Source organism: Elaeis guineensis, chromosome 14, assembly GCF_000442705.2.
Source record: "Elaeis guineensis isolate ETL-2024a chromosome 14, EG11, whole genome shotgun sequence".
NCBI classification, from domain to species: Eukaryota; Viridiplantae; Streptophyta; class Magnoliopsida; order Arecales; family Arecaceae; genus Elaeis; species Elaeis guineensis.
The window spans coordinates 12,920,992-12,946,451 of record NC_026006.2 but is presented as its reverse complement, the minus strand read 5'-3'; positions in this window follow the sequence as shown (position 1 = coordinate 12,946,451).

Here is a 25,460-nt window from a genome sequence, read left to right as displayed (position 1 = left end):
TATAATGACTGAGAAAGGGTAGGTAGGATTTCGGTAGCGAATTGAGGATAGCATCCTTGCCTAACTATTCATGCAACGAAAAGCCAAGTTTGCTAAGACATTCAATCTACTCAATCATGTACAATACATGATCAGTGACTAAAGCCTCCTCTCACATACGGGCATTGAACACTGTATAGGAGGTTTTGTGTCTCTCTGCATTCTCAGGGATGCTGAAGGACTCATTGAACATTTGAATGATCTCCTCTGACTGTGCATCTTCAAACTTACAACTAAGTTCATCGTTCATAGCTGCTCTCATCATATAATGTAAAGTCGTGTGGTCATTGAGCCACTTCATGTGAGTATCTCTCATGGCATGAGAAACATTGACTGTAGGTTCTTCAGGTGCCTCATCCGTAAGGACATATAAAATCCCCTCATGTTCCAAGACGATCTTCAACTTTCGATACCAACTATCGAAGTTGGGTTCAGTGAGCTTGTCGCTATCTAACAGTGTATGAAGGGATAGTGTGTTGGCTATAATTAAAAAAAAAAATATTAGCCTATTAGTATATGAATTATTTTTAATCTTAAAGATATGGACTTTACTCTAAAGGTTTTCTCACTATTTTTATGAATTGATAGTCTCTACCTCCAACTTGAGGAATTACACTAATTTCTTAGCGGATACTAGATCAACACGAACTACATTCGGGCCCATGTGGCTTGACCAACCTTAGTGCATCCATGGGTAGGTATATAACCAATTGTATCTCCAAACAACTTCTAGCAATGAGTTTTGCCCCAGGCATCCCTTCAGCAAGCATATGGCACCTCCACTGAAAATTTCAATTAGATCCAACCATTAACATGACACACCAAGTTCATCCAACAAATGGATGTCCAAGCTCGAGTGTGGCTTGGCCAACTTGAGCATTGATCTGAAGGTACATCATGATGGTCATATGATGAATGATAATTTCAATACATAATAGACACCAAGCGTGTGGTATCTCCAATGTCGATGTAGAATATTGGACTCATTATCACGTACCTTAATGGAAGGCAATGACCAAGTTATCTCATAACTTTATCACTTTATGGACCTAATAATTTAGAGAATTTGATTTCATTGATATGAGAATAGGAGAAAAAGTCAACCTGCAAGTTGTAAATCCTTTCACTGACTTCATCAAGTCATGTAAAGAATTAGACACAAGCTGGTCTAAAGACACCTAAATCAGTCATACTGATTCACCTTAATGGCATGGGTCTGCACGAATCGACTAGCGACCTAATCAAAATACAATCTACCATGTTGGTCAGGTAAGTGAGATCAGTGAGAGGGATGTGCCCTTAACTTACCGTAAATGCATCTACGTGAATAGCTTCCAATTAAAAATCACTTGATTGAATCTGCCAAACTTATTTTAGACACCAACTGATTAATTAATTTCAATTTAGTTCACTAAAAGATTTGAGCTCAACCACAGAGTCATGATCATGGTCCATTTATTAGGGTGAAACACATGGACTTGATCAAACTTCAACTATTGAGATTGACTTAGAGAAATACTAACCTGATCTAATTCAACACTTGATTAGATTTAATCAATTTTTTTACATGATCCATATGTGTTTCTAACCCTAGATCTAACCCATTAGAAGGACCTAATTCATGCTAACCCTTTGCCCATCATTTTGTGGTGTCTTAATGATCTTCAATTCGCAAATCTAGATCATTCAAAACTTAATTCAAAATTAAGTGTGTGAAACGTGTGTTTCAATCTGTAGAACTATTCTACAAGGATTTAAGGTGAAGCATACCATATGTTTCAACACATGAAAATAAATTTTCATAGTATGTTTAACAATTAAACATGCATAGGTATGATCTAAACTTCATACATATATCTCATGCATCATGACAACTTTTAAATCAATACCAATTACATCTTATGTAACATATAATTTAGATCTAAAATAATTTTATATCTAAATTTTATCCTATTGTAATGAATCATAAATTACTTTAGATCTAATCTAAATATATTTATGATCAAAATAATACATAAAAATCTATTCATTTTTTTTCTTCATGAAATCAAATCATAATGACACCCCTACACGTCATAAGAGAACCCATCGAATAGGCAAAAGAGAGATTAATCTCTTTAATCTCCTATGATCGGATGGTCTGATAGTCTCATCAATCTAAGTACTAGGCTACTAAGATCTGAAATTAAATTTTATACATAATTACATCAACATATAATTATTGACAAAATAATTTTGTATCATGAACATATCCTTGATCTTATCAATTATGTTCTTCATCTAATCTAATTAAATTTAATGTATTATATATATCATATCAGATCTAAAATATATTTTATACTGATTATAAAATATCAATTTTAAATTTGATATCATATGAAAAATTAATTAGATGCAAGTATGAATGCATAACGAATAAATTTTTGATAAAATTTATTTTCGCACAGTGCTGAATTCTGATAGAATTCAGATCTAAATATCTATCAAAATGGATCTAATTCAAATCTAAAATAAATCTCACTTTATAAAAATAATAATAATATTAAAATTCTATTAAAATAAATTTAAAATAGATTTTAATTCATATTATTATTCCATCAGAAATTCAGCAACAGCAGAATTCTGTTATAACAAACTTATAACAACCTCAATCAACCATTGATTAGGCTCATCTAATCCAATCAAAATTAGATCAAAAATTTTATATAAATAGATCTAAAATAGATTTAATGTCTCACAAAAAATCTCAATTATATCTTATGCAATGAATCTCAAAAAATTTAGTTATGTATGCATATATTTCATACCTACTCTGATACCAATTGAAGGGAAGGAAAACTGTTCCTTTTCAGAAGGCCCAGGCTACATCTAAAAATTTTTCTATTCATCTATATGATTAAGGATCAAATTCTTATCTGAATAGTAGTAGAACTAGAGATCAAATTTTAAATAATCTGATATAAACCTTCATGAAGGTCTGAATGTGCAGACTCTCTACTTTGCATGCACACCAGACGCCGCAGGAAAGTAGGATGAGCTCTGATCTTTGCAACCCAATCAAATGAGAGAAGAGATGTGCTGGTGTGATTTCTTACACAAGTAGGTGGGATGCCCATGAAGGATCCACACCCAAGGGAAGAGGGGTGGCACCAAGAGGGAAGAGACCAAGGGAAGAAGAAGGCTGTTCTCTTCTCACGCCTCTCTCTCTCTTCTTTCAATCTGATTTGTTTGCTATTTGCTATGCATCTATAGGTAGAGACCCTCTTTATTTATAGATAAATCACATGACTCAATAAGTATAGAAGTCCTAATCAAATCTGATTTGAATCAATTCAATACTCATGAAAGAAAAAATCCTACATGAGATAGAATTGCCATCACCTATGAAAATCAATTTGCACCCACTCCCCCACCCACATAGGACACCCCAAACCAGCACCATTTTAGGTTTTGGTCAGCCTATATGAGAAAGAAATCTTAGTACAAGTAGAAATTCTCATATTTCATCAAAATGGATCCGATTTGAATCCAATTCGAAGCTGGATCGAAATAATTTCGAAAGGCTGTCAATCCCAAACTCTTTAAAACTTTTGTACCAAGTCTAACTTAAATTTTTGGATCTAATTAAGTCTAATTAATTCAAATCTAATCTAAAATTAATCAATACTTAAATTTATTCTTTTATATACTCAATAGATCATAGATCAGAAACTGTTCATCTCCGAGATCGAATCTGAACCTCATATGTAGTGCTAGCTAGACATAGTTAACTCTTCAATCCTGTTAAACCCATAACTTAATTTTCAATCAAGTTAGCTTATATGTTCAATCAAGTCAAGTACTTCCAAATTAGACATATAAACATAGGTCAATTTCTTCCTACTTTGTCAGACTTGTGTGCATGACTCCATAAGTTCAAACACTAAGTCAGTAGCATAGGAATCAATACCTGCACTAATCGAGATACTATTTAGCAATGATTTTCGATGTCTAGATAGGTCAAATTATCATAAAAAAATATTTTAAAACTCATACACATGGTTACCACATAATTTGTCCTTTTGATCATGAATACTCTAGGATGGTCTCAGGTTAACTATCAACCGAGATTGCTTCCTCCACATTGTATTTTAACCTTTCAAATCTTGGTCAATTCTTTGCTAAATTAAAATATAGTGATATATCAACTCCAATAATCTAGAGGGGTCAATCCCATCTTGATCCACACATAGACTTTGTAAGTATTTGACTGTACCCAGTAGCCTTCAGTCACTGCATTAGAAATCCAGATAGTCCGGTACCAAAGCACAGTGAGTTGCTTGCAAGTCACTACGGTGATCTCAGATTTGAAGGACACTTATACCCATGTATTTCATGAGCAATTTTTGACAGCAAAATGCTCAGTAGGTGAGTCACTTGTTCAGTGATGATATACCCCTACATCTCACCTGTATGCCATACCAATGTCACCACACTCCTTGGTTAAGAAGACAACCAACCCATATGGTACACAACAACCTCCACTCGATAAACATCATCGTCCTGTAATAACGTATCATTTAGTCATGAATATATTTAAGAACTATACGATAAATCTTCTTTTGATCATACACTAGCAGAGTTCTAAGGACTTCATCATAGTACAAGAGTTTCAAAAAGAAAAAATATTAGAATAATTTTTATTTAATAATCAATAATTCATATATAAAGATGAACTCAATCGTTATGCGATTGATTTTAGGACACAATTCCCAACACAAATAGTAAGGATGCATGGACGTCCAAGAGGAGGAGAGAAAGGGAGAGGAAGAGAGGGCATGGGGCTTCTCTTTGTGGCATGGGGCTTGCTGGTTGGGATGCCTAGGGACCTTAGGAGAGGTTTCTTTAAATAGGCATAAGGATTGAATCCTACTCAATCATATAATACAAGTCCTACTTGCATTAGGTTTCTCAATCACATAATACAAGTCCTACTTAGCCTCTTAAATCTCATAGGACTACTCCTCTCTATTAAGATCGATAGATTCCATCTTGATGCGCATCCTACTCCTACAGTGGACCAACTGTCGTCAACATCCACTACAAGGGCTCATTGAGACCCATATTTATGTATCAATCAAACTCTAGCAGCCTCATTGCGAGCAACAGTATCATCTCAGATCAAAAGAACAGTCACACAACCATAGCATCGAGACAATCACTGATGATTGAATAAAAATCTAAGTGATCTCTCGTATGGTCACGCTCAGTATTAGTTATTCTTTAACAACTTTTCGTACTTGTCGTCCAGTGTCTCTACACTGTAGACTAGAGATCTGTCTATTCTAAAAGAAGTGATCCATATACCAATCTATCCGGATCGATCATCATCCTCATGATAATCCTATGACTGAGAGTATTTAGAAATTAAATACATGTCTCTAATTCTCAATATCTTGAGAATATGTATCGAAAGTTAATTTCATGAATGATTCAAGGATACATCACACTTGAATGAGAAATAAACTTATCCTTTTATTGATCATATTAATGTATTAAGTATAAAATTATGTCTTAGACTTATTACAATGTATCAGTCATATTGACTTCTAGGACATACATCTAACAGTATGCATAGAGTGCATCTATTAATTTTTAAGACCAATCTTTTCTATTCGCATTAACAATTTTTTTTAGGATTTATTTGATTTATCTGTTGGACACTTCTACTTGCCCACTGGTTTGAGGGTGATACAGTGTGACCAAGTTATGGGTCACATTATATTTATTCATTAATGTTGCAAAGGGTCGATTGCAAAAGTGTGTCCCCCAATCACTAATGATTGCTCTAGGAGTACCAAAATGGGAGAGAATATTTTTTTGAAAAATTTATTAACCATTTTACTATCTGTAGATTTACATGGAATAGCTTCTACCCACTTAGAGACATGATCAACAGCTACTAAAATATATTCATTCCCAAAGGAGTTTGGAAATGGTCTTATAAAATCGATTCCCCAAACATAAAAAATTTCAACCACTAAGATTGGATTGAGTGGCATCATGTTTCTCTTGGTGATTCGACCTATTTGTTAGCACTGAGCATAACTTCTACAGTATTCATGTGCATCTCTAAATAAATTGAGCCAATAGAATTCATATTGGAGGACTTTTGCAGCTGTCTTTTTGGATGCGAAGTGACAACCACATATTTGATCATGATAGAAAGATAAAATATTTTTGACCTTATTATTCGAGACACACTTTCTAATGACTAGTCAGAATACTATCTAAAAAGATAAGAATCATTCCAAATGAAATATTTCACTTGGATGAAGAAATTGTGCTTGTCCTGAGTGGTCCAGTGAGAAGGAACTTTATCAATAGCTAAATAATTGACAATATCAGCATAACAAGGTTCATTGGATACGGACATGAGTTGTTCATCAAAGAAAAGCTTATTGACAGGTGGTTCACTAGATGGTGAGACTATGATTCAGGATTAGTGATCAGCTACTGCATTCTCTGTTCCTTTTTTATCCTTAATTTTTAGATCAAATTCTTGAAGGAGGAAGATCCATCATATCAAGTGCATCTTGGCATCTTTCTTTGCTAGGAGATATCTAATGACTGAGTGGTCAATATACATAATGGTGTGGGATCCACGCAAATAGAATCTGAATTTTTTTAGGACAAAGACAATGGTCAGGAACTCCTTTTTTATGGTGGTGTAATTAAGCTGCACATCATTTAAGATTTTACTGGCATAGTAAATAACTCTAGGCAGCTTATTAATCCTTTGACTTAAGACAACACCCACAGCATGACCGGATGCATCACATCTGAGTTCAAAAGGTTCAGTCCAGATAGGTGGGTGAATGATGGGAGCTGAAATGAGTGTCTTTTTAAAAAACTCAAAAGACCCTAAACACTCAGGATGAACTCAAATTTTTTTTTTTTTTACTAATAAATTTGTCAACGGTTGAGCTACTTTGCTAAAATTGGCTATGAACCTTCTATAAAATTCAGTGTGTCCTAAAAATGAATAAATTTTCTTAGCAGATTTGGGTGGTAGAAGACTTGCAATCAAGTTTACCTTGGCCTTGTCTACTTCAATTCTCTTTTTTGAAACTACATAGCCAAAAACTATACCATCTCTAACCATGAATTGGTATTTCTCTCAATTGAGAACTAAGTTTTTCTCCTTATATTTTTCTAGGACAAATCTCAGATGATCTAAATATTCAGAGAAGGTAGAGCCAAAGATAAAAAAGTCATCCATGAAAATTTTTAAAAATTATTCAACTATATCAGAAAAAAAGCTGATCATATATTTTTAGAAGGTTGTTGGTGCATTGTACACCCAAAGGGCATGCATCAATGAGCAAATATTTCGAATGGATAGATGAAAGTAGTCTTTTCTTGATCTTCGGGGCTACGAGGATCTGGTTATAGTCAGAATATCCATCAAGAAAATAATAGAACTCCTGTTCGATTAATTTTTTTAATATTTGATCAATAAATAGCAAAGAAAAGTGATCTTTTCTTATTGCCATGTTTAATCTCCTATAATCTATACAGATCCTCTACCCCATTTGGATCTTAGTCGGAATAAGTTCGTTTGCCTTATTCTGGGCCACTGTTACTATAGACTTTTTGGATATGACTTGTACAAGGCTTACCCATGAGCTATCTGAGATGGGGAAAATTATATCATTATCAAGTAATTTTAAAATCTCTTTCTTGACTACATCTTTCATAGTTGGATTGAGTCTTCTCTAGGCATCTCTAGTTGGTTTAGCCCCTTCCTCTAGGTATATCCTGTGTTGGACTATGGAAGAGCTTATTCCCTTAATATCTACCATAGTCCAGCCTAGTGCTTCTCAATTTTCTTTCAGGACTGCTAACTGTTGGAAAATATGTCCCAAAAACCAATCGTCAATCTGTTAACGGTTGAGCAACCTTGTATTGTAATTGATTTGTTAATAAATAAAATATATTTTTGGCATTTTCATCATAAGTTTTCATCTTATAATGAACTTCGTTATTGTGATGAAGTCCTTAGGACTATTTAGGTTTGATAAAGAGAGGATTTATCGATTAGTCCTTAAAACTGTTCACGATCAAATGATGGGCTGTTAATAAGGACGACAGCTTCTATTGAGCATAGGTCGTTGTAGGCCATATGGGTTGGTTGTCCTCTTAACCAAAGAGTGTGGAGACACTAGTATGGTATACAGATGAAATGTAAGGGTACATCATCATTGAACGTGACCAACTCTAGAGCATTCTGCTATCGAGAATGTCTCTGATGGGATATAGGTATAAATATCCCTTAGACCTAAGATCGCCTCAGTGACTTGCAAGCAACTCACTGTGCTTTGGTACTGAACTAACTGAATTTCTAATTCAGTGACGAAATGCTTTTGGGCACAATTAAGTACTTGCAAAGTCAGAGTGTGATCGAGATGGGATTGATGACTCCAAGAGTTGGAGAAGAATAAGTCACTGTATTTTAATTTAGCAAAACTTTGATCAAGATAATCCATCAGCTGGATTTGATATTTTGAAATACAATGTGGACAACCTGATCAGAGTTGACAGTTGAACTCTGAGGTATCCTATGAGCATTTTGGTCAAGGGAATGAATTATATGAAAACTATATCCGCATGGGTTCTAAGGATGTTGTTCTACACATTCGACCTATCCGACCGTCAGATGTCATTGCTAGATGGTCACTTCGATTGGTATAAAAATTTATTTTTATACTACCGACTTAGGTTTAGACCTATGAGGTCATACACATTAGACTTCACGATCTGATCGGATAGTTGATCAACGATTAAGAATCATTCTAATGTTAAACGATCAATACGATTGACATTTAACCAAGTGCAAGTGTTGCAGGAGGATTGATTAGCAATTCGATTGCTAATTTGCTTAATTTGATTAAGCCAATGGGCTGAGATTAAGTTTAATTAAATATAATTTAATTAGATTTAGTTTGGGCTTGATTGGATCAAGTTCAATTGATTTATTGGATAAGCCAAGTGTAAGAAAAAACTAGTCCTAGTTAAATTAGGACTTGGGTCAACCTAATTTTTAATTTGATTAAAAATTAAATAAGATTTAAATATAATTTAATCTGACTAAATTATACTCTTAATTTGGTTAAAATATATTTTAATTATGTTGATTTGATTTTGGTTTGATTTGGTTTGAGAAACTAAATTTGAACAAGTCATAGATTGAATCTTAGTAAGACTAGGATTCCACCTTGCGCCACCTTAGCCCCCCATGCCCACTCTCTCTTATCCCATGCCCACTCTCTCTTATTTTGTGCAATAAAACCCTCTTTCCCAAATCTTCATGCATGCCCAAAACTTTTCTCTCTTTCTCTCTTACATGGAATGTGGTTGTGGATCAAGTCAAAGTAGGTCATAGTTTGGATTTCAAATTCTATGAGATAGAGTTTTAGGAAACCAAAACTCTTTCCTTATGGCATTGATTTTATCCAGATTTCTTTTTAGATTTTTGTGGCTTTTATGACACATAATATGTGCTCTTTGCTGGTGGTCCACGGTAGAAAAAGAAGGAGGGGACGCCCAAGAGCTGGGTGCCCCTTGTCTTGCCTTGTTTGGATAATTCTTGACTAGGTATTTGACCTAGACAAGGACTCTTCATATCTCTCTATTTAAAATAAATGTTTTTATGAAATTTTTTTAGAACATATAGTATTGAGAGACCTTTGGGGCATCCAAAAATCAAGAAGAAAAAGTCTTAGGGCATGGAGATCTAATAGACACAAAACTAGGTATCTGGGTTAGAGCAAAGAGAAGAAGAAGAGGGTCTTCTTCTAGAGTTGCTGGGTTCATCTCTTTTCTTCCTCCATCTGTAAATTTTCTGAGAGTGTCACATCTAAAACACTTTCTCCTACTTCTCATCTTTGGAAGAGTTTAAATCAAGAAGAAAGAGGCATCTGATTTACCATCGAAGAAGGATCAGCATAGTACTAGCATACTATGCTGATTTTCTAGATCAGGACTTCTGATCGTGATTTGTGGGCTCGTGTGGATGACTCCTAGAGGTCGGATGCATGTGTAGTGAAGGAGAAAAACTATATTTTCTCATAGGATCTTCCAGATTTTATCAAATCTAGGATGGAATAACTTTAAAAAAAATTATCCTACATATATTTTAGATCTAAGTCTCTAGATCTAATCTTCATATCGGATATTAAATCTAAAATAAATCTAAAAGGGATAAGAAAATAAGTAATACCTCAAGGGTAATCTGATTACCCTGTAGATGATCTCTACACAGCCCAAAATTCTGATGTAGCCATGCAAGCGTCTAGCCTCTACTGATATCCACTCAGGTAGGATCTGGAACATCTTTCCCTCACAAATCTATACTCAAAAAATTAGATCTAAATCTGATTAGAAAGATCTTCAAAAGTCATCCTGAAGTTGGAGCAGCAGCCTATTGAAGAAGTCCTGCAGCCTTCTGTTCTAGGCGTCACCATGCCTTGGATCTTTGCCAGATGGACATCCAACTCTATGGATGTGAAGAGGGGAGGAAGGAGAGTAGGGAGGACATGGAGAAGAGGGGTGGAGGCAGTAGCTATTGGGTTTTGTACATAAAACAACTTCTACCTTGAAACCCAAGGTGCAACAGGGTTTATATAGACCCTGTATGCTGTGCAGTGCCACATCATTCAACCAATCAAAAAATTTCAATAAATTTTGAAAAAATTTTGATTGATGGAGTGATATCATATGATCATATCAGATAAGAACCCCACCTTATCTCCAAAAGATGGTGCCAACACTGGATAAGCATAAATAGAGGTGGCGCCCAAGAGTTTAAATTGATCAAGACTCTCCAATCCTTATCCACTTGGGGCACTCACTTTAATCCAATTGGGCTCACACCATAGTCTAATTATGGTACCCAATTTGATGTGGCTTGGCTTGTGGACACTCCACAAAAATCCATCAATGACAGAAAAGACCCATATGTCAACTTTTGACAGACATCCTAAAATGAAATTGGCAGGTGTTGTCTTAAATTCATCTCATGAATTAAGACAAGTCTTTTCTGAGCTAGACAAACTTTATTTAGACTGAGAAAAACTTTCTTAAGGTTCTCTGGATGAGTCAAATCATATTTAGCTCAGTAGAGACAGAAAAGATTACACGAAGAGAAAGTTAGGCTCAATCGTATGCTAGCACGATTTTCTTGAACCTAATTGGATCTTATCTAAATCAATTGGGTTAGCCCAATTGATGACATCCAGATCCTAACCCTTATTTGTGTGACCCAATTAGGTTCAATTCTGTATGGTAATGAGACATGTCGTGATCTCATCATCGACATCATCGAAACTCCTTTCGATGGACCAGAACTCTTCTGATTCAGATAATTAGAATGATCGATCATCAATATCATTCTAATTGCTCCCAAAATCCATCAGTGACACCTAGCAGTATGTGGTGGCAACCCATCAGAACTAAAGACGAACCTCTCAGTGCAGCTACCTATGTGATTGAGTTCCTCTATCATGAGTCCCGACTGAATTAGGCTTAAGGTGAACTCGTCAAACCCAACATCAGTCATATGAGTTAATCGATCGATCCGAGTCCGATGTAAAACTTTAATGGAAAACTCTTTTCCATTATTTCACTCTGCCATAGCCATGGGCTTGAGGACTCGATCTTTCAATTATCATAGGACTACTCCTCTCATCTATCGAGGTTGATAGATCCCATCTTGGTGCAACCTAGTTCCTACAATTAATATGCTACAACCAACATACACCTCAGGGTTCCTGTTGGGTATAAAATACCCACAGCCAAAACCCCCAGCGGAATCGATGACGGAACAGAACAGCTCCGCCCGGACTCCTACGGGAGCCGGGCTCCGCCTCCGACATCAGCTGCAGAACGGCTCCACCCGGACTCCTACGGGAGCCGGGCTCCGCCTCCGACAACAGCCACAGAACGGCTCCGCCCGGACTCCTACGGGAGCCGGGCTCCGCCTCCAACATCAGCCACAGAATGGCTCCGCCCGGACTCCTACAGGAGCCAGGCTCCACCTCCGACATCAGCTGCAGAACGGCTCCGCCCGGACTCCTACGGGAGTCGGGCTCCGCCTCCGACATCAGGTACAGAACGGCTCCGCCCGGACTCCTACGGGAGCCGGGCTCCGCCTCCGACATCAGCTACAGAATGGCTCTGCCCGGACACGGCTCCGCCCGGACTCCTACGGGAGCCGGGCTCTGCCTCCGACATCAGCTGCAGAACGGCTCCGCCCGGACTCCTACGGGAGCCGGGCTCCGCCTCCGACATCAGCTACAGAACGGCTCCGCTCGGACTCCTACGGGAGCCGGGCTCCGCCTCTGACATCAGCTACAGAACGGCTCCGCCCGGACTCCTACGGGAGTCGGGCTCCGCCTCCGACATCAGCTGCAGAACGGCTCCGCCCGGACTCCTACGGGAGCAGGGCTCCGCCTCTGACATCAGCTACAGAACGGCTCCACCCGAACTCCTACGGGAGCCGGGCTCCGCCTCCGACATCAGCTGTAGAACGGCTCCGCCCGGACTCCTACGGCAGCCGGGCACCGCCTCCGACATCAGCTGCAGAACGGCTCCGCCCAGACTCCTACGGGAGCCGGGCTCCACCTCCGACATCAGCTGTAGAATGGCTCCGCCCAGACTCCTACGGGAGCCGGGCTCTGCCTCCAACATCAGCTGCAGAACGGCTCCGCCCAGACTCCTACGGGAGCCGGGCTCCGCCTCCGACATTAGCTGCAGAACGGCTCCGCCCGGACTCCTACGGGAGCCGGGCTCCGCCTCCGACATCAGCCACAGAACGGCTCCGCCCGGACTCCTACGGGAGCCGGGCTCCGCCTCCAACATCAGCTGCAGAACGGCTCCGCCCGGACTCCTACGGGAGTCGGGCTCCGCCTCGATATCAATTGCTGGTAAGCTCCATCCGGACTCCCACGGGAGCTGGACTTCACCTTTAACTTTGATTGCAGAGGACTCCGCCCAGACTCCTACGGGAGTCGGACTCCGCCCGCAGCTTCAGCTCCGAGAGGGTTCCGCCCGGACTCCCACGGAAGTCGGGCTCCACCCACGACCCCAACCGATAGGAGGACCCCTCCCGGACCTCTACAGAGGCCAGACTCCGACCGCTGCCAAGCTTCAATCAACAGGTCCGCGCCCCCTGGCAGGTCACAATAACAACCATGATCCTGTTCCACTTCCTGTAGCGGATTCCGCACGGCTCCATCACCCCCTGCGGCGGACCCATTACTCTCTGACAGGCTGTGTCAACGGCCACGATTCTGCTCCACTCCCTGCGGCAGGTGCTGCGCGACTCCACTACTCTCTGACAGCTAGCGGCTACGGACGCTGCTCCACTACCTGCAACCGGCTCTACGTAGCAGGCCGTAACAATAGCCACGTGTCTACTCCACTATCCTTCGCAATCAATTTCCCTGACCATGGGTGGCCCACTACCAGACGGTTACAAACGTCGCCATCAATCCATTGCCCCCTCCGCCTATAAAAGGGGGACCCAGATACGTTATTCTCAAAGCTCATTTCTTATCTCAAAACTCTGCTAAATTCTCCGTTCGAGCACTCCATTCTTATTGAGGCAGAGAACTGACTTGAGCGTGGAAGGCTTCACCCAGACTCCTACGGGAGCCGGGTTCCATCCACGACGTCAAAGAAGGTTTCATCCGGACTCCTACGGGAGCCGGGTTCCGATGCCAAGGAAAGCTTCACCCGGACTCCTACGGGAGCCGGGTTCCATCCACGACGTCAAAGAAGGTTTCATCCGGACTCCTATAGGAGCCGGGTTCCGATGCCAAGGAAGGCTTCACCCGGACTCCTACGGGAGCTGGGTTCCATCCACGACGTCAAAGAAGGTTTCATCCAGACTCCTACGGGAGCCGGGTTCCGACGCCAAGGAAGGCTTCACCCGGACTCCTACGGGAGCCAGGTTCCATCCACGATGTCAAAGAAGGTTTCATCCAGACTCCTACGGGAGCCGGGTTCCGACGCCAAGGAAGGCTTCACCCGGACTCCTACGGGAGCCGGGTTCCATCCACGACGTCAAAGAAGGTTTCATCCGGACTCCTACGGGAGCCGGGTTCCGACGCCAAGGAAGGCTTCACCCGGACTCCTACGGGAGCCGGGTTCCATCCACAACGTCAAAGAAGGTTTCATCCAGACTCCTACGGGAGCCGGGTTTCGACGCCAAGGAAGGCTTCATCCGGACTCCTACGGGAGTCGGGTTCCATCCACGACGTCAAAGAAGGTTTCATCCGGACTCCTACGGGAGCCGGGTTCCGACGCCAAGGAAGGCTTCACCCGGACTCCTACGGGAGCCGGGTTCCATCCACGACGTCAAAGAAGGTTTCATCCGGACTCCTACGGGAGCTGGGTTCCGACGCCAAGGAAAGCTTCACCCGAACTCCTACGAGAGCCGGGTTCCATCCACGACGTCAAAGAAGGTTTCATCCGGACTCCTACGGGAGCCGGGTTTCGATGCCAAGGAAAGCTTCACCCGGACTCCTACGGGAGCCGGGTTCCATCCACGACGTCAAAGAAGGTTTCATCCGGACTCCTACGGGAGCCGGGTTCCAACGCCAAGGAAGGCTTCACCCGGACTCCTACGGGAGTCGGGTTCCATCGCCGACATCAGCCGCAGGACAACCCCGTCCAGACTCCTACGGGAGCCGGGCTCCGCTGACAACAGCAACTGCCGATAGGCCTTGTCCAAATCCCTACGGGACCCAGACTTTGCCTACGACTTTGATTACAGGGAGACTTCGCCCTAACCCCTACGAGAGCCAAGCTACTCCAACTTCAGGAGGACTTCTCCGCTCGGACTCCCAAGGGAGCCGAACTTAGCTCCGACTTCAACAGAGAAAAAACCCAAGCAAAAAAGGAAAGCAAACAGTGCCCGAAGGCAACGAAAGCTTGAACCCCCAAACTCAAGCCCTAGGAGGAACTTCGGGCCCGAAGGGCCTCAAGCGAACCTGCAGCCGTCGACGGAATGACAATCGGGTATCTTCGAACGACGTAAGAACCGAAAAGTAGCTCGGCAAATGACAACCCCACATGAACTGAAGAGGTCATCAACGACCTTGGGATGACGTGATATAGACGAAGAGAAGGAAAGAAAAATGAAGAAGTTCGACAGACAACTATTTAATGTGAGATGCAGACGAGGTAACAAAATCTCTTTTTCATTTAACAAGAGTATACGTTACAGGACTCGGTGGGTCAGGAAAAAAAGAAGAAGATACACGTCATCGCAAGCCTCACAAGCACGGTTCGGGAAGGGTGCACCGGAGGCCGCTCCGAGCTGCGAACTCCTCTTCCCATCTCTGTCCTTCTCGATCGCGTTCTCCAGCGCATGTAACAGCTCTCGCCCCATCTCGCCTCATTCTGTCTTCGAAGTCCCAACCCTAGCGGGAAAAGGGTGGGATAGATCTCCGGAGGCGGTAAGGGCAACGGCGGCAGTAGCGAAGACCTGTTTCAAGAAGAACCGGAGTCACCTCGGAAGCGGTAGCGACGCCAGAGACGTGCCTCATCTCCGAATGCCCCACGACAGCCGCCACCCAAAATGCTCCGGTAAGGTCGGCATGTGCTACTTCCACCGTCCCCGCAACAAGTTCCACTGCCCCACCGTCGACGCCGACCGCCTCCGGTCCCTCGACCCCGATGGCGTCAAGGATCCCGTCATGGCTTATGACGGCAGCTCTGCCCTCTTGACCGGTATCACCCCGCCTTGCTACTCCAAAATTCGCGGGCAGAACAACTTCACCGACAGCCCCCGTTACTAAACCCCTGTTGTTGAAGGAATTCTTCCCCGAGCCCCCTTTAAAACGACGGAGATTCTCACCGGACGCCATTCTCCTCCTCACCTTCCTCCAAGCCCTAAAAATCCCCTCAAGAATAGCCTCCAGGGTAGAGGACATGGTGTGGAAACCCTCAGAGAAAGATTGGGGGGCTGAAGAAGGCAAGGACTGGTGCGAGGGAAGCAAGGCTCTCAGGCGAAAGAAGGGCGCCAAGATGAAGCCGTGAAAGGACTAGGGGGTTTAAATAGCCGACGGATCCTAGCGCAGTTATGGCGGCGAGTCTTCCTGGGCCAACTGGTGCATGCCACGTGTCGCTCTTATTCCCTTCATCGCTATCGAGGGTTGACCGTTCGTAGATTCCCGTGCACAGCGCTTGGGGATCGCATTTCGATGGGGGTTCCGAAAAGACTCTTCAGGTCACCATCATCGAAAAGCGGGCTCTGACGTACACACATTAAATGCCAAAATATCTGGAGGTGGCAGTGCGCAGGATTCGAAGGGGCGGTTCCGGCTGTACCCATCTCTCTCTCTGTACTTTCTTCGTTTGAAATTCAAACTCGGAAGTAGGGGGACTGGTGTTGGGTATAAAATATCCATAGCCGAAACCCCCAGCGGAATCGACGATGGAACAGAACAGCTCCGCCCGGACTCCTACGGGAGCCAGGCTCCGCCTCCGACATCAGCTGCAGAACGGCTCCGCCCGGACTCCTACGGGAGCCGGGCTCCGCCTCCGACATCAGCCACAGAACGGCTCCGCCCGGACTCCTACGGGAGCCGGGCTCCACCTCCAACATCAGCTGCAGAACGACTCCGCCCGGACTCCTACGGGAGCCGGGCTCCGCCTCCGACATCAGCTGCAGAACGGCTCCGCCCGGACTCCTACGGGAGCCGGGCTCCTCCTCCGACATCAGCTGCAGAACGGCTCCGCCCAGACTCCTACGGGAGCCGGGCTCCGCCTCCGACATCAGCTACAGAACGGCTCCACCCGGACTCCTACGGGAGCCGGGCTCCGCCTCCGACATTAGCTACAGAACGGCTCCGCCCGGACACGGCTCCGCCCAGACTCCTACGGGAGCCGGGCTCCGCCTCCGACATCAGCTGCAGAACGGCTCCACCCGGACTCCTACGGGAGCCGGGCTCCGCCTCCGACATCAGCTACAGAACGGCTCTGCCCGGACTCCTACGGGAGCTGGGCTCCGCCTCTGACATCAGCTACAGAACGGCTCCGCCCGGACTCCTACGGGAGCCGGGCTCCGCCTCCGACATCAGCTGCAGAACGGCTCCGCCCGGACTCCTACGGGAGCCGGGCTCCGCCTCCGACATCAGCTACAGAACGACTCCGCCCGGACTCCTACGGGAGCCGGGCTCCACCTCCGACATCAGCTGCAGAACGGCTCCGCCCGGACTCCTACGGGAGCCGGGCTCTGCCTCCGACATCAGCTGCAGAACGGCTCCGCCCGGACTCCTACGGGAGCCGGGCTCCACCTCCGACATCAGCTGTAGAACGGCTCCGCCCGGACTCCTACGGGAGCCGGGCTCCGCCTCCAACATCAGCTGCAGAACTGCTCCGCCCGGACTCCTACGGGAGCCGGGCTCCGCCTCTGACATCAGCTGCAGAACGGCTCCGCCCGGACTCCTACAGGAGCCGGGCTCCACCTCCGACATCAGCCGCAGAATGGCTCCGCCCGGACTCCTACGGGAGCCGGGCTCTGCCTCCAACATCAGCTGCAGAACGGCTCCGCCCGGACTCCTACGGGAGCCGGGCTCCGCCTCGGTATCAATTGCTGGTAAGCTCCATCCGGACTCCCACGGGAGCCAGACTTCACCTTTAACTTTGATTGCAGAGGACTCCGCCCGGACTCCTACGGGAGTCGGACTCCGCCCGCAGCTTCAGCTCCGGGAGGGTTCCGCCCGGACTCCCACGGAAGTCGGGCTCCACCCACGACCCCAACCGACAGGAGGACCCCTCCCGGACCTCTACAGAGGCCAGACTCCGACCGCTGCCAAGCTTCAATCAACAGGTCCGCACCCCCTGGCAGGTCACAATAACAACCATGATCCTGTTCCACTTCCTGTAGCGGATTTCACACGGCTCCATCACCCCCTGCGGCGGACCCATTACTCTCTGACAGGCTGTGTCAACGGCCACGATTCTGCTCCACTCCCTGCGACAGGTGCTGCGCGACTCCACTACTCCCTGACAGCTAGCGGCCACGGATGCCGCTCCACTACCTGCAACCGGCTCTACGTAGCAGGCCGTAACAATAGCCACGTGTCTACTCCACTATCCTTCACAATCAATTTCCCTGACCATGGGCGGCCCACTACCAGACGGTTACAAACGTCGCCATCAATCCGTTGCCCCCTCCGCCTATAAAAGGGAGACCCAGATACGTTATTCTCAAAGCTCATTTCTTATCTCAAGACTCTGCTAAATTCTCCATTCGAGCACTCCATTCTTGTTGAGGCAGAGAACTGACTTGAGCATCGGAGGGTCTTGCCGAAGCAACCCCACCTCCAGTTTAGACTTTCCTTGCAGGTCCCCGCGGCTTCCCAGACTCCAGCTTCTCCAGCGCAATCAGATTTTTGCAGCAACAGTTCCGAATGGCTAGGAGACCGAGTTATGGTATAGTTAAACTATAACACACTCAAGGTGAACTATCGATGCATCTCAGATCAAAGAACTAGACGCACAACTGCAGCATCGAGCTAGTCATTGACGAGAAGGTAGACTTTCTTATGACTGCTCGAAGTGGTCACGCTCAGTACTCTCGTTCTCAATGAATACTTGTACTCTTGCTCCGGTGTCTCTACACTGTAGACTTAAGACACATCTATCCTAAGAAAGCGATCGTACACCAACCTTCTGGATCGATCACCATCCTCGTGATGATCCTATGGTAAGGAGCTGTTTATGAGTTAGTTATGTAAATTCATGCCTTAAATTTTTAACTCTTAAAAATATGAATTTACATTCTTACTAACTCAAAGGATGTATCACAGACACAATGTACACAATGTGATAGAAGAATAATCTTTTTATTCATTTATAGTTAAAATTATAAATTTGCCCTTAGATCTGTACAGGAATGTGTCAGCCGATCTGGCATCTAGGGCACACATCTAACAAACTCTCACTTGATCTAATGCCAATTGGCTACATATCTAAGTTCCATCTTCTCAAGGTGGGCTTCGATCTTTTGCTGGCCCAATGGCTTAGTCAGCAGGTCTGTAATATTGTCTATGGAGTCGACTCTCATAATCTCGACATAACCCTTTTCGAGATAATCATGGATCAGATGGAATCGCCGCTCGATGTGCTTGGACTTCTGGTGAGACATTGGCTCCTTAGCTAGGGCTATGGTGCCATTATTATCACAGTAAAGAGGTATGGCATCTGATGACATCACTTCAAGCTCTGCGGCAAATTTCTTATACCAGAATGCCTCCTTTGCAGCTTCCGATGCAGCAATGTACTCTACCTCCATGGTGGAATCAGCAATCACCGTTTGCTTGGAACTCTTCCAGCTAACTGCGCCACCATTACAAATGAACAAACTCCCAGATGTCGACTTTCGATCATCTATATCAGACATAAAGTCTGAGTCTGTATATCTCTGAATCTGGAGTTCTCCATTCCCAAAGACTAGAAACATATCCCTAGTCCTTCTTAAGTACTTAAAGATACATTTCACAGAAGTTCAGTGCTCTTTGCCTAGATTCGACTGATATCTGCTTGTGACACTCACAGCATGAGCTATATCAGGTCGTGTACATAGCATGGCATACATGAGGTTTCCTATTGCCGAAGCATAAGGGATCTTGCTCATGCGTTCAATCTCCTCAGGTGTGCTAGGGCACATCTTCTTGGAGAAATGAATGCCATGTCTAAAAGGCAATAAACCTCTTTTGGAGTTTTCTATGCTAAACCTCTTTAACACCTCCTCTATGTACATCTTCTGTGAAAGTCCCAGCATCCTATTTGGTCTATCTTTATAGACCTTAATACCCAGTATAAAGGATGCCTCTCCTAGATCTTTCATAGAGAACTCCTTAGACAACCATACTTTAATTGAGGTCAACATGGAAATATCATTCCCAATTATGAGGATGTCATCTACGTACAATACGAGGAAGACAACTGCGCTCCCACTGACTTTTTTGAACACACATGGTTCCTCCTCATTCTTGATGAAATCAAATATTTTGATCACATCATTGAAATGAGTATTCCAACTCCGAGATGCTTGCTTAAGTCCATAAATAGACCTTTGCAGCTTGCAGATCTTGTGATCATCATCACTGGATGTGAAACCAAGTGACTGTTCCATATAGATATCTTTCTCAAGATGTCCATTTAAGAATACCGTTTTCACATCTATCTGCCATATTTCATAATCGAAATAGGCTGCAACAGCAAGCAATGTGCGGATGGATTTTAGCATGGCTATGAGCGAGAAGGTATCCTGATAGTCAATGCCTTCGCGCTGACTATAACCTTTCGCTATAAGCCTAGCCTTGAATGTCTCTACATTTCCATCTATACCTATCTTTCTCTTGAAGATTCATTTATACCCAATAGGTACAATATCTTCAGGTGGATCTACCAAGGTCCAGACTTGGTTTGAGTGCATCGAGTCAATTTTTGATCTCATTGCCTCTAACCATTTTTCGAAGTCGATATCTGATATCGCCTCGTCATAGGTCTTGGGGTCATCACCATAAGCCCCATTTTCTGTGAGGAACATTTTCTCTACTTCCTCTTGTATGGTACCTAAGTACCTTTCAGGAGGACGAAAAACCTTAGTCGATCTACGAGGTGGAAGAGGTTGTGTTGGGACTGGTTCTAATTGATTGGGTTCCTCAGGTTCTTGAGCTCGTTGCTCTTGGGAGATATTCTCCTTAAGCTTAATTATTCTTTCGATGCCACCATCTTGAATAAACTATTTTTCAAGAAAAATAGCATTTCGACTCACAATCACATTGTGGTCTTTCAGAATATAGAAATAGTATCCTAATGACTCTTTAGGATATCCTATGAATCGAGCTTTAAAAGACCTGAACTCTAACTTGTCCGTCTGCTGTCTCTTGACATGAGCCAGACAACTCCAAATTCTGAGATGATTCAGATTTGGCTTCTTACCATGCCATATCTCATATGGTGTGGTAGGAACGATTTTAGAGGAAACCCTATTCAATACATAAATTACTGTCATGAGACAATATCCCCAAAGAAATTCGGAGAGGTCCGTGAAGCTCATCATGAAACGGACCATATCTAATAGAGTTCGATTTCTCCGTTCTAAAACTCCGTTGAGTTGAGGCATTCCAGGTGGAGTCCATTGAGAGACTATGCCATTGTCCTTAAGATAGTCTAGGAACTCCTGACTAAGGTATTCACCTCCTCGATCTGATCGAAGAACCTTAATAGGCTTTCTTGTTTATTTTTCTACCTCATGTCTGAATTCTTTGAACCTTTCAAAAGCTTCAGACTTGTGTTTCATTAGAAACACAGACCTGTACCTATACATATCATCGATAAAGGTAATGAAGTAGATGTAGTTGCCTCTAGCCAGCACATCAAATGGGCCGCACACATCCGTATGTACTAGGGCAAGTAGGTCTGTGGCCCTTTCCCCATGTCCCACAAAAGGAAGCTTGATCATTTTGCCTTGAAGGTATGATTCATAAATTGGATATGACTCAAAAGTCAACGAACTCAATAGCCCGGATTTCTCCAATTTGTTAACCCTGCCTTCCGCTATATGACCTAGCCTTAGGTGCCACAGATACTTATCATTTAGACTATCTCTAGGCCTTTTAATTCCTATGGCATTCACATTTTGCTCAATATTAAATACAGATACATTAATATGTAGCTGATAGAGATCGTTAATAAGAAAACCATCTGCAACTTTATTATTTTCATAAAAAATGTTACAATGATCCTTATGAAAGCTAATCACATAGCCTTCTTGTGCTAAACATGAAACAGAAATCAAATTCCTACTTGCTGCAGGTACATAATAACAATCTCTAAGAAATAAATCTAATCCTAACGATAACCATAGAGGGTAGGTTTTCACGGACACAGCAGTAACTCTTGCTTCATTTTCGATGCATAGGATCATCTCTCCATCCCTCAGCCTCCTGCTCTCCTCAAAATCCTGCATAGAAGTGCACAAATGAGCACTAAAATCAGAGTCAAGCACCCAACTGGATGCAAAAGAAACTGTAAGATTAGACTCTAAAATGAGCATACCTCTAGAAAGACCATCCTTCTTGTTCTTCAGGGTGGCCAGGTACTGAGGACAGTTTTGCTTCCAATGGTCGTCTGATTGGTAGTGAAAATATTTTTCCTTATCAGCAGCCTTCTTCTTCAGTTCTATCTTCTTCTTCTTTCCATCCACCTTCTGCTTCTTCACAGACTTCTTTTTCTTTCCCAAAGACTTTCTCTTAGAAGAAGTCCGCTCCACAGTAAGAACTGAGCCTTTTGAACCCTTCATAGAAAGTTCAGCCATAACCAGCATATTCATTAACTCGACCAAGGTACACTGCATCTTATGCATATGAAAGTTCATGATGAACTGACCATATGCATCAGACAAAGATTGAAGAATCACATCAATCTAAAAATCCTTATCTAAGATGATACCGAGCTTCTCAAGCTCCTCAAGATCCTTGATCATTGTCAAACAATGATCTTGGACTGACTGCCCATCATGCATCTTGGCCTTAAAAAGTCTTTGACAGACTTGATACTTGGCCGTGCGACTCTGTTCACCAAACAACTCTTACAGGTGAGCCAACATTTGGTGGGTAGTCAAAATGTTCTCATGTTGGCGCTGCAAGTTATCAGACATTGCACCCAATATATAGTACCTTGTTTTATTATCATCATCTGTCCACTTTTTTAGAGATGCTCTCTGTTCAGCAGTCAGACGTGCTGGCTGTTGGGAATAGTGTTCCAAGGCCAATCGTCAGCCTGTTGACGGTTGTGCTCTTTCTTGTATTAGTATATGAATTATAAATTAATAAAAATTATTTTCATATTTTTCATCCCAAATTGTTTCATCTTCTAATGAACTCCTGTGTTGTGGTGAAGTCCTTAGGACTATTTAGACTTGACAAAGGAGGATTTGTCGTTTAGTCCTTAAACCTGTTCGCGACCAAATGATACATTGTTACCAAGGATAACAACGTTTATCAAGCATAGGTCGTTGTGTGCCATATGGGTTGGTTGTCCTCTTAACTAAGGAGTGTGGAGATACTGGTATGGCATACAGGTGAGATGTAAAGGTACATCTACACTGAACGTGACTGACTCCGAAGCTTTTTCTACTATCAAGATTTGCTCCGATGGGATATGGGTATAACTGTCCCTCCGACCTGAGACTGCCACAGTGACTTGCAAGCAACTCACTGCACTTAGGCACTGAACTACCTGAATTTCTAATTCAGTGATGGAAGGCTGCTGGGTGTAGTCAAGTACTTGACTTGTCGGTGCATGTGTCAAGATGGGATTGACCACTTCAGTTTAAGAAGCTGTGTACAGTCGTATTTCAATTTAGTAAAACCTTGGCCAGGATAGTCCTAGTGAGGAGTCACAGGATTGTTTGAGTTGAGCACGATTCGGATGATCTGATCAGGGTTGATAGTTTAACCCTGAGTCATCCTATACACAAAGGTCAAAAGAGATGAATTATACAGTAATCATATTCGCGTAGGTTCTGAATGTTGCGATTGTGACTATTCGACCTATCCGGACATCGGGTACCATTGCTAGATGGTCACTTCGATTAGTACAAGAATTGGTTTCTGTGCTACCGACTTAGGTTCGAACCTGTGGGGTCACACTATTGGGAATAGTATCCCAAAGTCAATCATCAGCCTGCTGACGGTTGTACTCATTTTTGTAAATGTACATGAATTATGAATTAATAAAAATTATTTTGGTATTTTTCATCACAAAATATTTCATCTTCTAATGAACTCCTATGTTGTGGTGAAGTCCTTAGGACTATTTAGACTCGACAAAGAAGGATTTATCATTTAGTCCTTAAATTTATTCGTGACCAAATGATACATTGTTACCAAGGACGACAATGTTTATCAAGCATAGGTCGTTGTGTGCCATATAGGTTGGTTGTTCTCTTAACCAATGAGTGTGGAGACACTGGTATGGCATACAGGTGAGATATAAGGGTACATCTGCACTGAACGTGACCGACTCCGGAGCTATTTCTGCTGTCAAGATTTGCTCTGATGGAATATGGGTATAAATATCCCTCCGACCTGAGACCGCCACAGTGACTTGCAAGCAACTCACTGCACTTAGGCACTGGACTACCAGAATTTTTAATCCAGTGACGAAAAGCTACTGGGTGTAGTCAAGTACTTGACTTGTCGGTGTGTGTGTCAAGTTGAGATTGACCACTCCAGTTTAGGAGCTGTATACAGTCATGTTTCAATTTAGCAAAATCTTGGCTAGGGTAGTCCTTGTGAGGAGTCATAGGACTGTTTGAGTTGAGCACGATTCGGATGATCTAATCAGGGTTGACAGTTTAACCCTGAGTCATCCTAAACACAGGGGTCAAAAGGATGAATTGTACAGTAACCATATTCATGTAGGTTCTAAGTGTTGCGATTGTGACTCTTCAACCTATCCGGACGTCGGATACCATTGCTAGATGGTCACTTCGATTAGTACAGAAATTGGTTCCTATGCTACTGGCTTAGGTTCGAACCTACGGGGTCACACACATTAGAGGTTCCTATCTGATCTGATGGCTGATGTAGAATCCTACATGCTTGGGACTCAGTGATCGAGAATCAGGATTCTCTGATCATGAGTTTCACACATTATGGGTACCGGGGTCAAGAGTCCCACTGGTTGGGACTTTTCGATCAGGGTTACATATCGATGAAGTCTGATGCCTGATTGCCCATCGGATTTAGACTCAATATTTATGAGAGGTTTAATTAGTGATTTGATTGCTAATTAACTCAATTTGATTGAGTAATTATTTTTGGATCAAGTCCAATTGAATTGGATTCAGTTGGGTTTGACCCGATTAGGTTGAGAGTTGACCTAATCGTCGAGATGGTTTGGTCCCTGATTTGATCAGGGGTTGGACATAATCAATTCTTGATTTGATTAGGATTTTATTGAGCCTAATTAAGCTTAATTTAGTTGGATTTAAATTAGTCTAATTGGACCTAACTTATTTAGTTCAATTAGGTTGGTTTAAATAATTAAACTACCTTGACCCAATCTCCATGCACCACCTCACTTCCATTGCACCCATTTGAATTCATGAGAAGGAACTTCTCATGAATTTTTTTTTCATGCCAAGCCCTCTCCATGCTCCACTTTAATGTACCATATGAATGGATAAGGATGATTGGTTGGCCATTCAAATTCAAAATAATGTTTGAATTTGAATGGGCAATCAATCTTTGCACCTTATCCCTTTTTTTTATGCTCCATTTATTATATGAGAAAAAGTTTCTCATGAAATCACTCCATGCATAATTTAAGCCACGCCTCATGTCTTTAGT